Here is a 14,402-nt window from a genome sequence, read left to right as displayed (position 1 = left end):
TCCTATAGTTAAGGCGTGTAAGATGTTGTAAATCTTTCACTTCCACAATGGATATTTTGGTCCTGTAATGCTGTCGCATGTTGTCCCAAATCACCTCAAATTTCCTCCGAGTGGATAGAGGTCAGGACAACATTTTGTTGAGTTTTCGATCTCAGTTATGAACGCTATGAAAGGCTCGCCCCTTTGTTGTGTTTGCGTTCGTGGATTTTTGTGCGAATCCCTTGGTCATTATTTGGATTTCCAAATCTATACACGATACTGGTCTCAAAATCATCCCAAGTGATTAATTCATCAACAAATGTAAAAAAACCAGTCCGAGGCCGCCCTTCTAGCAACATGTGAATGTCCCGAAGTAAGATGTCTTTGGGCATTTTTTCACGGTCAACTAGTTTTTTGGCTTTGTAAAGAAAATTTTCGATTAGCATAGATTTCTGTTATAGCCAGATAAACCGTAGCTTCCATTTTCAATACGGTTATAATTGTACTCGCCGTTCCTGGTGCCTGTCCCAATCTCGACGGCGCTGTGGCCGACGCTCATCATAATCATCGTTGGTAGAATCGCACCTGGCCCTTGGTGGTTGATGTCCTCTGTCTTCTATGCTGCCTTCGCTAGAATCTGTCGATTCTGGTCTTAACCAAACTCTTCGTTGGTTACTGCCTCTTTGTGGCCTCAACCCCCATTCCATCTCTTCAGCTTCCCTGTCCAACCTGAGTGTCGTTCGTATGTTGTTACTTCCATTCCTAGCCTCATCTTCTTCTCTACCGGACATTTTACTCATTAGGCACTTCATCATTGATTTCATGTCTTCCCATTCTTCTCGCGGGACCACAAAATCCGGTTTATGGTTTTCATGTCATCGTGAACTTTGTAACTTCCCTTCGGTATGGTACCTGTTTGTGGCTTCGCTAATTCATATCTTTGTGACCGGCTAACCCCATCTTGTTTCGGAGTCTCACCATCCTGATTAAGTTGTTTCACTACGCAGTTCTGCTCATTCATGGCGTTAGGTAGTCCACCTCGTGCCGTATCACTTTCTTGTATAATTTTGATTATTTGATATTTGTACGGTGATAAAGAAGGCCCAAACTGATAGTTTTCCATAATAGTTTCAATCTTCCTAGTCAACTCTCTTTGCAACTTCTTCTCCTCGTCATTCCTTGCGACTGATCTTTTACCAGGTACCAATAATGAATAATCCGTGACTCATATTTAGATTCCACCTTTTCTCTAAAGCTTTTTAAGATTTTTCTACGCGACCTTCAATATGTGGCGCCTCCTCGCTAATTGAATAAGATGATCGATAGTTGCGTCCCTCCTTCTGGTCATCTTTAAAGAGTTTTCTTAAATGCCTCTGTTTTCCCGACACTTCGAGCTTAAAACTTCTTCTGGTTGTTGTCTTATAACGAACTCATAATCAATCTCTTCGGAAGTGAGATCTTCCGCTCTTAAACAATTGGTTCATTTTGTGGGTAATTCCAAGAAATTACAATCAACCAGAAAAAACCTTATCATCAATCTACCGCAAAACTCGCCTTATGAAGTTACCCTTCTCGATAATTACTCAAGTGAACTTAAAATTATAAACAACAATTATCAATCTAGAATATTATAAGGAAAAAATTGTAGAATTACAACAAAATTATAAGAGAATAACCAAGAATGTACCAAAAATGTTTATTGAAATAAACCAAAATGAGAAAATATATACAGAAGAAACAAACTTATTCATGTACTACTTATTGAGTTCCCTTATTTAAAATTTTCCACCTTAAGAATAAATATGTGCTGCTGCAGCTTGAAATTCACTAATTTTTTAAAAGTTATTTTACAAAAGTTCAGCTACAAAAATTTGAAATCCTTGTTTAGTTGGGCGCCAGTTATAATGTGTCCCGGATCAGCTTCCTGGAAGAGTGAGATGGCTTAAGCGCCACTCCAAAGGAGACCATCCACCTGATTTACAAGCTTGCCCGGCTTTGAGACCTTCCGGAGGGGAGGATCAAGGTTACCCTGATTGCGGGAAGGAAGCTGACTTTCCGGCTGTAGAGCAGCCACCGTACTTCACGAGAACAGAGTAAGATACCCCACTTTAATTCGAATTCCAGTATGACCAACTTTGAGATCGAGTGAAGAAATTAACTCTAGAGCGGATTTATCATCACCGGGCCAATTTCAACATTTCACATCATCACAATACGCATCAAAATAGGGAGTTGTTTACTGGGCTGATAGTTTCCACATAAACTAATAAACTTACCGAACTCGAAGTAACATGAGACTCAAAAGGACATTAGATAAATATTCATGCAGTTAGTAAACCTCTAACTTTCTTCAGTGTTGAAATTCAAATTTATTCTCATGAGAAACACATTTGTACCGTTCACAGCGCTCTACCATAAAGCTCTACCACAAAGCTCAGTTTCTGTACCATAATTTCGTTTATTCTCTCTTTCGCTAGGCCTAGTCTATCTTCCCTTTCTCTCTCCTCTACCTTTCCACATTGCGTGGGTCTACTACTACATGTGCGTGATTATGCCGTCTCCTTCTCTCTTTCTCTCCGTCGACAGCGATCTCGGCAACAGCAGTAGTTGATCTCCTACCAAGCGCGCGTGCAAATAGCCGGGCTACAGACTATTGTATTTCATCCCGCTCATTGACAATGGGATGTTTTCGATTTTGGTGTGCCTTTTACGGTCACATGGCCATGGACAACGACACAACAAAAAGCATGCAAATGGTACTCCACGACCTAGGATTTACGATGAGCATGGACGGGAGGGCGGCGACAGGAAAACGATCACGGCCGTGATGTGATGTCAGCATATGGATTCTCCCTCCTCGCTGATTCGTAGACTTCCGCTAAGCGTGGTGCATACGCTTCGGTGGTCCGTTGGCGCGCAAGACGATAATGCCGCTAGTAAGTCTCGCCGTCGGGACGCTGATGTAGGGCCGCACCGGCCGTGCGCGCTGATGACGTCGGCAGATGTTAAGCGTCCGGTGATGATGCGTACGATGGCGTCGATGGATTCAACACGGACCAAAGCTTTCTTCTCGTCGACGTGGACCGCGACGATCGAACTACGGTTGGTTTGCCTGCCTAAGGCGCAGGGAATTTACGGACGCAGCCTTCTTCCGGCCACGTGCACCCCGGGAAAACTTTGCAGCCGATAGGTGAGGTCTAAGAGCGGTCATAACATAACGAAAGGTGTGATGTGTCGGCAATAAACCGATGCTGCTACGAATCTGAATTGTTAAATGAAACACCACGCACAATGTTTCAATTATATATTATAATTCAACAAATCTTCGGTGTTCTCTTTACCTTCTAATCTTCGTTTCTACTCGCACTAGTCGCCTACCAGAATTTAATTGCGCTTTATGCTATTGCGCTTCACTACAGAGAAAGGGAAATGAAATTTAGCTAACTACTTTTAAAGAATCATGTCACTAAACACCTTTTTCAACACACCACGGCGCGGTTCACTAAATAAGACCACTCCAGCCTCTTCCACGTATCGTCACCAAAGTGAACGATTTGAATCTGGAATGTCCTCCAGATACCGCGCATTATGGTATTGTCCTCGAAATTCGCGAATTCAGACGAAGTCCAATTTGCGAACCGAATCTCAAATTCGATTGTACCCAACCCTTTAAAATAGTGGCATCTCATTCCGAAAGCCGATTCTAGCCAAAAAGCAAGCCTCCTCTCCGAGAAAGGTAGAATGCCGATGTAAGGAAAGGAAAGGTCAACGTATTCCTTTCTGTTTGACCCGCAGGTCGTTGGCCGCTAATTGATATGCCCAAGGGTAGCATCATGACGCGATAAGAATATATCGCCATGTGCTTTTAGCGCTTATATTTGAACGTGTTGGGAACTCGAAGTATATATTTTTAGCGTGGGTAACTCATATGTTCATTTTGTGCGAGATGTTTAGCGGTGATTTATTCTAAGATTTATTGTGAAAACGATCAATCCAGTTATATAAAGAACTAAACTACACATGATAATTACTTAAATCAATATTTCAACGAATATATACAAATTACAAAAGCGTACTTGCTACAACCCCCAAAAATGTATAGAAAATGACGTACCGATAGAACATTTTAAAAGTGCACCTACGTGAAAGAGGAAAACCTATACTTTCGTGTAGTGAGTGTTTTAGAGATATTGATTTTTGAAAATAAGCCTCTTCGGACAACACACACCGTGTAAAATAAGTCGCTAGGGAAGTTGTTACCATAATTTAGTTTTTTTTTTAAAGAATATAGAATGCTTAGCACGATATCTGTACGACGCAAAATTTCAAAGAAAATGGCAAATTTGTATTGATAATAAAATATGTTATTATTCAGTTAACAGTTCATCACAAAATTGATAACTAAATATCAAAATGATAATAAGGATAACTTAGCGTGTTATAAGTTTGATATTATTTCAGTTATCTTTTGCTCAGGATGTATGACATTTTTGACAAAAATGAGGGCTGACCCGGCGAACGTTACCTCGCCAAAATTTGAACACATTTCTGATAATTCTTGTACGTTGACAATTTATTTAGAAAACAATCGATATTATTTTTTATTTTTCTACAGTTTTATCATAACATATTTCATATTAAATCAGTACATACAAAAAAAAAATACAAATCGATATTTCCACTATCGTATGATTATGTTAGCTTCGTGTTATATTATACAGATGATCCAGATTTAAAATTCTCATACAAATGTACGAAAAACCATTGCGTCGAAGGGATTGGATTTTGATTCAAATTTTATTCAAATCTATTGTAACAGAAGAAAAAATAAATAAAAACTTGCGAAAAAAGGGTGGCTTATTCTTGAGTGATGCGCGGTCGAACAAATGCCAACTTTGAAAAATTTGAAAATTCCATATAAATTGATCGAAAAACCATTTTCTCGGAAAGATTTGATTTTCGTAGTATTCGAGTTTCATCATAACTTCATAACTCGTAAATGGAAGAAGAAAACAAATGTAAATTTGTAAAAATTGGGTTGTGTATTCTTGAGTAATGAGTGGTCGTACAAAAGACTCGTTCAAAAATGTGCATTCTGGCAAAAAGTTCGAATTTAAAAAAAAAAATGCATGAAATTTGTTTCCGTTTGTATGAGAAACTACATAGGGGAAAGACGGCTTTGGCAGGTTTTGCTCTATTATTGGCAGGGGGGTTTTTGTAGACCAAATTTTATGAAATTTGGCCACAATATTCTTTGATATGTAAAGAATGTTTAGGCCAAATTTGAGCCTAGTCAGTCATAAAAAAAAAACCCCTGCCATCAGAACAAACTCATTCTCGCCGTCATTCCCCTATTACTGCACCCTTTGAGTATCAATTTTGGAGCAATGCTTGCAGTTTTCGCACTAGTAGTGTCCCAGAGTTAGGCTGACTATACGTACCGTATTTAACGGGATAGTCCTGTTTTTTTAGACCTTATTGTACTGTCCCGTCGTAATCTGAGAAATCCCCAATTTGTCCCGTTTATCATTGATTCTCCCAAAGAGCTCCAAAACATTATTCAAATAAATTCAATATTTTAGGCAGGAATCTGAAATCAAATACATGGAAAGTGTTTTTTTGTCTTCAATGGAGAAATTGCAGTCCTCTGCTGGCTCATCTATCAACAAAAAATGTGGACGAAACTCAACAAAAAAGTGTTGAGATGTTATGTTATTAGCAGGGTTTGAATCCAAAAGAGAATGATCAAATCTCTCACTTATCATGTCTGTATACACTCTCGATAGGTAGCATACCGTTAGAGACGTTTTTCGGTAGCAGTTACGATAATGAACTGATTCGGAAGGCTACAACCCATGATAAATTTCTTTAATAAGCCCCAGTTGCTGGGGGCACCGGTTCTGATGAGTGATGATGCATTTCAACTTGTTTTACACAGCTGCGCGAAAAAATATGGTCCCCAACATAAAATGAGCGAGAAAAAAGCGTTTTATCAAACCCCCTCGGTGGGGGCTGCCTATCCGAATCATTTTCTTTTCCAACTTGTATACAAGTGCGTTAGTTTTATTGTCATGGCTTGTAATGATTGGAAGAGATTTTGCATCTGCAAAAAGTGCACCTAAATATGATGAAACAGCTCTCTCCCGCTGTATGGAGCTAATAATCTCCAAACAGAAAACTTTGTATACGGCGTGCAATGTTCCAGGTAAGTTTTTTGTCTTCGAAATAATTTAAACTATTCATTCATTATTATCGGTTGAAGGCCGAAAATGGCATAAAATATTTATTTGTCGACATCTTGAGATCACCTTCCGTACTCCAGAAACTGTTTCTTCTGCCAGCGCAAAAGTAAAAGAGGCTGACATTCGTGGATGGCTTACAAACCTAACGTCCTACTTGGAGGACAACAACTTCATGGCAGCAGCACTGGATCCTACTCAAGTTCACAACGGCGATGAAACGTCGGTCTTCCTACATCCGCAAACGAAAGCCGTACATTGCAGAGTCATTGGGAGCAAGAACGTGTACGAGTGTGAACATGCTGACGGTCACACGAACATAACTGTAATAAGAAAATTATTTTGAGCTTTTTAGTGGAATGTTTTCACCTGTCATAAGACGAGTTTATACAATCCCATTGAATTCCACCACTTAATTGTATCTTGACAGATACGTATTTCGTCGAGTCAAGTACGAGACACTGAAGACGGCCTTACTGTTGAGGTCGAAATACGTATCTGTCAAGATACAATTAAGTGGTGGAATTCAATGGGATTGTATAAACTCGTCTTATGACAGGTGATAACTTAATGTTTACATTTGGGGCGGATGGATCAGTTGTGCCTCCCAGTGTCATTCTTCCCATGCAGCGCTTGTCTGGAGCGATCCTGCAGCATTTTCCGGGAGATTGGGGCATAGGAAAGAGTGAAAAAGGATGGATGGATAGTATCAACTTTATGTTGTACATCCGGTACGTATTCTACCCGCATCTCCAGAAGAAAAGGTTCGATTTCCGGTGCTGTATTATGTTGACGGCCATTCATCTCATACGGCTGCGGAGGTGGCTGATCTATGTTTGAACTTAGGGATCGTTCTGATTGCGTTGTATCCAAATACCCCACTCGAATTACGCAGCCGGCCGATGTTGCCATATTTAAACCACTCAAAAGTGCCTGGAAACGAGCTGTATGTGAATGGCGAATGGAAAACGGAGGAGAGAATCTTTCAGTGAAACACTTTCCGACCGTACTGAAAGCTGCGATGGACAAAGGAATAAAAAGGGCTAGTATCACGAACGGATTCAGAGTTTGTGGTTTGTTTCCTTTTGGCGCCAATAATGTCGACTACGGAAAATGTATTCCCAGGTCAGCAGCACAGAACGAAGCTAATCTTGCGGTAGATGATAGAGAGGCGAACGATCCTGTAGTACCTGAGATGTTGCCTGAACTGAACGTGCAGACTGACGAATTCTACGGTGTGATCCTAGATGATTCAGTAATCATTCCTATAGCTACGATCCAAGCTGCAATTGATTGTATTGGCAGGGAATGCATTAAATTTAGGGTTTGAATCCAAAAGAGAATTACAAAATCTCTCTCATTTATCGTCTTTGTAAACATATACGATATGTAGCATATCGCGAGAGACTTTTTTCGCAAGATGCCATGATAAAGAACTGATTCGGGAGGCTATACCTCATGAAAAAAATTTGCCTTTCTGTTATCAAGAACAAGACAAGATTTTCGAAGTGTGAGGCTACTTTTAGCGTCATTTAAATCAATTTACATAAATAAAAGGACTGTGAATACGTTTATTCTCATGCACCCCCTTTTCATGGAAATAATTAAAATGAAATTTCATTAATGTTCTTTCCTTGTTGAGATTTTTCTTATTTTTATCCACAGATTTTTTCCACTGATATTCATGAAAAAGTGATTAGGCACGGGAAATCAATAATCCCAGCACATTACTCTTTTCGCATTTGTCTTTTGACATTTTTTCTAAGCCCTCTAATACCCAAAACCGGCCTTAGACAGGGTAATTTGACTATTGTTCGGTGTTTTAATAGTTCAGAATTGGAAAAGTTTCTGATAATAAAAGCCTTAATGAATGTCTAAGAGTAGGTTAAAATAAAATTTCAAAATTCCACTTTTTTTAATGTTGAAGGATGCGTAATTTTCTGTTCCTTCGTCTTTTTGTCTGCGTCCCTTTAAAGAGTGAAAGATTCGTAGTTTAATATTTTTCCACAACTGATTTAATGCAATAGAAGGTTATGGTGATGAATGATTCACTCCAAAATATTTCTAATTTCTTAGCATAGCATAGGGGCCATCCAGAAACCACGTGGTCATATTTTTGAAGATTTTCAACCCCCCCCCCCCATGTGGTCTATCGTGGTCATTTGGCAGCCCCCCCCCCCCTTTGACCACGTGGTTTTTTTTTTTCAAGCACAAAAATTTAAAAAAAACCTATGTAACTAAAACATATGGTTAATCCGATCAATTTTGAAGATGGACAATTTCAACTGATTCAAAATCAAACTAAAACCCAGCATGGAAATTATAAATTTTCATTATTTCGAAGATTTTTATGATGTTATCATGTTGTAATGTGTATCAGGTATTAGGTTATCTAGAACTCGCATACCTTCGATGCATCAGGAGGATACCAAAAATGCGGACTCATGAATATGTTATAAAAATTTCGAGAAAAATTTGTAATGGTTTAGAAATTTTCCAAAATATCTATATTTTTAATTTCTTTATTGGTGATTTTTTAAATACATAATTGTAATTTTTGCTTTTACAAGTGCTAATTTATTATTGTTTTGTGGAAAATTTTCAACTGTTTATGGAAATTTTGCATTATTTTGCAATAATTCTATATTTATTTAAAACTCATACCCTGATTTCTTTATTGGCAAATTCCAATTCTATTATGGAAAATTTCTATTTTTTCTCTGATAAATAATCTAGAGCTGGCTCATCTCTCAAAATTTCTAATTCTTCATTGAAATTTTATTTTGATATTGACTCGTGGAATCCAATGATGCCATACTAAACATATTTTCTCGGTCACTCTGATGTCTTTCGAATAATTTCCCAAGGAACTTCTATTCCATATCTCGAATATGCTTCAGTCAATGGTCTTTTCATAAGCGACTGAGAATTTTCATAAGCGAGAATGAATTTATTATAGATCAATTATCATTTTGGAGTTCGGATCATTCGATTTATCCAATTAACCAAATTATGAATGCTGTATGATATAATATCCCATTAGGTCCATTGGGTTGATATGACAATTGTTATTTGTACAAGCTACTACTATGACGGCAGTACAGACTTTTTAGTTAAAAAAATTATATTGAGCTTTTTAATGAAATGTCTTCACTTGTCATAAGACGAGTTTGTACTATCCCATTAATTCCACCACTTGATTGTACCTTGACAGATACGTATTTCGACCTCAACAGTAAGGTCGTCTTCAGTGTGTCGTACTTGACTCGACTTAGGTTATACAAAACTTTTTAGGTTTTAAAAACGTCCTGGAAGTCGTATTGTTTGAACTACTTAATCATCCAAGTCCGTGAACCCAGTGCTTCTAAGGCCCTACAAAAAGGCATAGTCATTGTGCAGCTTGATGTTGACTCAAGATAATTTTGGGTACCTTGTCTCTTAGATCTCATGTTAATGGAAATTAGGATCATATGTATTTCATCGGATTGGGTACATACCGATGATGAGGACATTACAAATGTCATGATTGATCACCTGACGAAGTCGTGGGCTGAACTTGAGAGCAATCACTGGCTTAACGTTCAGGATGACCCATCTTATCTGAGTGTTCAGAATGATTCAAACATTTCAACCTCATTTGCATGCTCTTAGAATCGAAATCTTCCCAAAGTTTCAGGATAACTGAGTTTTCAGGCTCTCTTTTGTGATTTAATAGACAATCTAAAACGCTGGGCATATATGACCCATCCGTCCTGAAAGGGTTGAGATTTGTTTTGGAATTCAATTTCAATCGTTATAATAACACTATTTATTACCTAGATTGTTTTAGGAATTGGAGTGTTTTTCTGGAACACTGCAACTTTTTTTCATATCGCCGGACTCTTCTTAGTTCTAAGACCCTTTTATGAATTTAAAAGCATTTTATTTAGAATTTCATGTTGATTTTTAAATGCAAACTTCTCTATGTCATAACCTTTTCATACGCACTACTAGAGTTTTGTGCATTATTGAGTCGAAAAATTTAAAAATGCACCTATATGTTCTAATTAGGCATGTATTGCTTGGATGAATTTTAAATTCCAAAATCTTCCTAATTTTCAAGAATAATTATTCTGGAGTTGCAGAAACCCTTCAGAATAGTTAGAAGAAATTCTTCAGAGTCTCCACGGAAAAATCTTCAGTATTTCAACGATTTTTTTCGAAATTCTGTGGAAAAGTTCCTAAAAAGGTTCGGTGAAATTTTGAAGAACTAGAAGAATCCGTAGAAGGATCTTAAATGCATATTTACGATGAAAATTCAATAAACATCAAATTCGAAGAACTTCCGGTATAAATTAGAAAAAAAAAAATCCAGCTTACTTTTTGGAATCTCTAAAGATTTTTTCAAAATCCCGGGGAAATTTAATGAATCCTTAAAAGAATTTGTTCTTAATTTCCAATTAAAATTTTTTTTTCGTTTTTCAAAAAATAATCTTTAGAAATTTTCAGCAGCAGTTTTTTAATTTCCAAAAAAATTATTTGGAATATACCAAAATATTTCGGATGGAAATTCCTAAGATTTTCCAGTAGAAAATCGATGAAAAGTTCATCTAAAACACCAATAATGAATTTCCGAGGATATTTCGATGTTTTACAAGTGGAAATAACGAAAAAATTGCACTTTTGTAGTACTTGTGAAGGTTGTACTTTAGAAGCAATTCAATAGGAATTCCTTAGAAAATTAAATCAAAATTTTAAAAGATTTTTCTGATGAAAATTCCTTAAAATTTTTAAATCATTTCTTGTGCTTCTTTGCATGGTAAAGATTTAAAGCAATGTTTAGCTGAACCTACAAAGAAATCAAAATGACTTTCCGAAGAAGAATGAATTTCCCATGAAATTTTGGAAGAATTTATGGTGCAAATAAAAAAAAACACAAACCTTGTGAATTCTAAAGATTTATTCTTTGAAAATCCAAAGTATTTGTTGAAGATAATCCATAGACTCTTCCGTGGAAATTCTAAATAATGCCTCGAATAAAAATATTTGGAAAATTTAAAAAATGTGATAGAATTCACAAAGAGCGTAAAAATTTCATTTCAAGATTCCAAATTTGAAAACAAAATCCAAAAACAAAAATCAACGGTAATATCAAAGTGTTTCATGTGGCATTGGCTATTTAATTTCTCATGAAAATTCAGAAGATTTTTTCTTGAAAAATTTAGAAGTCTTCTTCTTTTTCTATGGCTCCATATTCCAACTGGAAGTTGGTCTGCTTTTCAACTTAGTTTATTCTATTAGCATTTCCTCAGTTATAAATTGAAAGTTTTAAATGCCAGCAATTGTACGATTATATATCTTGTGTATGCAAGTACAGAAGGATACATTATACCTAGGATGTCGACAATGTTTGACACCCGAAAACATCCCTAGACAGGAACGAGAATCGAACTCGTCATCTCCGGATTGGCAATCCTATGCCTTTGGTCGTAAGGCTAACTGGAGACTAAACATTTTGAAGTGCACTCCCCAAAATGTTCGAAAACTTATTTTGGAAATGAAATAGAATTTCTGGTGAAGATTCGGAAGAACTTGTCGAAGAAATTCATTAGAATATAAAAAAATATGAAAATATGAACATTTTTTCCATCGAAAATTACTATATATTTCCCACGAGACTGTTTTGAATTTTCAGACAAATTCACATAGAATTTTTTCGGCATTTACACTGGCGATATTTTGTTTTTTCATGACCAATTTGTAGCAAAATTTACAAGCAAAATTTTCCAGAGAAAATTGTTCAAAAACATTCTGAATGCTAGCACTTTATCAGGATTGTATGAAGTAAGGTCAAAGTTTTTACAGGAAATTTTTTACTGGATTTTTCCTGAATATCCACAAGACATTCTTTTGAAGATTTTCTTGAATTATTGTAAAAACATGAACAGTTTTCAAAATTGAAGCTGTAGTCCGCTGATGCAAAAGTGTCGGCGGCGTGATGCCAAAAACCATCTTTTCATTTTTCTTTCCCAATTTTTTTTTGTTGAAAATTGAGACTGAAACGCAACCTGCTTTTTCGTTTTTTTTTTTTTATGGAAAAAGGATCTAAAGCTAAGTTGGCCAAATAACTCAGATATGCATCAGCGTTGCGACCGACGCTTTGCGTTACCAGGTTTTCTCGATGCTTAATGCTAAATTCTTTTTAACACTGAGTTGAAAAAGACGCTACGTGGGCATCAGCCCTAGATGCGCTTTGCGTTTAATGATTAAATCATTAAATTTTGATGATTTGTATTTTTTACACCGCTATTGTTATTTACCAAAAATTTTCGTGTTAAAAAAAACCACGTGGTTCGAGAGCAACACCCCCTCCCCATGTGGCTTATCGTGGTCATTTTCCAAACCCCCTCCCCCTATGTGACCACGTGGTTTCTGGACGGCCCCATAGCATGTGATTGTACAAATCGTCTGTGGCTATACAATGCTCAATTGAGCAATCTACTGTATATTGTCGCAAATTGGTACTTGGGATTAGTACTTTTTCCTATAGTAGCAGTAGTAGCAGTAGCAGTTGTATACCTGGCCACGTGCTTACAATCACGGAAGGAAGGAAAGGAATGTTAGTTCAATATCTACTAGTGATGGTGCAGGGAACCCATACTACCTTCATAGATGTCTCGGAAAGGAAAATTTGTGTTAGTGGGAAAGGTGAATAATAGGGAGCTCTATTCGACAATATAGAGCGTTTGTCAATAACAGTATATGCTGTAAAAATAATAAAATATATTCATCAATTTACTTACGAACCGTCCTAAGGAAAAACAGAACAAAACACAAAATTTCGGCAGATCGCGCGATCGTTCTGCCGTCCGAAACAAGAGCCAACACGCACTGAACTTCCAAAATATTTCTAATTTCTTACACGGAAAATGAAAGTTAAGCCCATAAATTAAAAAAAAACTGTTAATCTGTATCAAAGAAATCGAATGATTCGGTGCCAATTTGTTCAAAAACAGTTTTTATTGTTTTTTTCGTATTTTTTTAAATGGATATATGGTTTCTCTAACAATTTTAACAATTTCTAACAATTTTCTAACAATTTCTAACAATTATAATTTCTCGTCTTAGACGGTTGAATACATTCCACTAAAAAGAGCTTAAAATATTTTTTCTTACAAAAATACTTTATTACTTGTCTAGTAACTACATTCTACGGTTGCGCAGGACGGTTAAGCATATTTATTGTTGTGCATCAGCATATATTGGAGCTATAACTAATATTATACAATCAGGAGACTTGCCTACTTTTCGTTGTTGCACCAAGTATCAACGATAATAATTAATTATTATTTTTCCACGCCAAAATGTTTCTTCAAAACGTGAAAATTTTTGGTTTTTTCGACCTTCCCATACGCTATTTTGAATTTTTTTCACCTATCCTACATAATTTTAGATCTAGTTTTGTTGCGGACATCTTAATGACGGTAAATATGAGGGAAACCACAAAAAGCGTTTTGCCTCGGGGGGCGTTTTGGGGCCTCTTCCCCTGTCTATTGAGAGCGATCTCTGCCATCCCTGCCCACAATATCTTATTTACCTAAGGCTCAAGAAAAGTTGGGCGATGAAAATAGCTTTCTGAATGATTTACCACCGACGGTACAAGGCCCTTTCGTATGTATAGGTTAAACGAAAAGTTAAATTTCAGTGCAAAATTCCATACAAAAATCCAAATCCAAATCTTGACTTGGGGACATTGGCAAGTCAGATCACACTAATGAAAATTTGTGAAATAAATATGTTAGCTAACACAGTGTGATTGTTATCCATTCATCTGATGTGTGAAAATAGGTAAGCCCATTATTGGGCCGAAAAAAATCTTGAACAGGCTGCTCAAGTCGATTAAACATGACTGCTAAAAAACCATGTCAAAGTGATTTTACATAAAAGCTTCTTGCGTGTATCAGATAAAAAAGTGCAGGAATCTATCGTAGTGCAACTAAAATGTGCTCGATATACTTTTCTAAAGCAGCGGTGATAAATATTTCCCTACAAAACGGTGTGCTATCGCTAAAGAAGAATATGTTTTGCGAGAATGTGTATAAAGAGATGTTGATCAGTAATTTCAATTGATATTAGATTTATTGTGTAGATTATTATAATCTACAAATGTAAATTAAAGCACAACCAGAAATAACAACCAAATCT

The 14,402-nt window shown here is 36.6% G+C and overlaps 1 long non-coding RNA gene and 1 pseudogene across 1 annotated transcript; one reads left to right on the top strand and one right to left on the bottom strand.

Annotated features, from left to right (window-relative positions):
• Nucleotides 1–3,213: 3,213 nt before the first annotated feature.
• LOC134202161 (uncharacterized) lies at nucleotides 3,214–3,503 on the bottom strand. Its single transcript, XR_009977164.1, has 3 exons — nucleotides 3,454–3,503; nucleotides 3,321–3,392; nucleotides 3,214–3,241 (listed from the first exon to the last, which is right to left on the bottom strand). It is a non-coding gene; the product is annotated as an uncharacterized LOC134202161 (long non-coding RNA).
• A 2,557-nt stretch (nucleotides 3,504–6,060) lies between these two features.
• On the top strand, nucleotides 6,061–7,293 carry LOC134202162 (uncharacterized; annotated as a pseudogene).
• Nucleotides 7,294–14,402: the final 7,109 nt, after the last annotated feature.

The sequence above is a fragment of the Armigeres subalbatus genome, unplaced genomic scaffold, assembly GCF_024139115.2.
Source record: "Armigeres subalbatus isolate Guangzhou_Male unplaced genomic scaffold, GZ_Asu_2 Contig1050, whole genome shotgun sequence".
Taxonomy (NCBI): Eukaryota; Metazoa; Arthropoda; class Insecta; order Diptera; family Culicidae; genus Armigeres; species Armigeres subalbatus.
The sequence above is the reverse complement of the archived record's forward strand: the minus strand, read 5'-3'. Positions and strand labels throughout refer to the sequence as shown.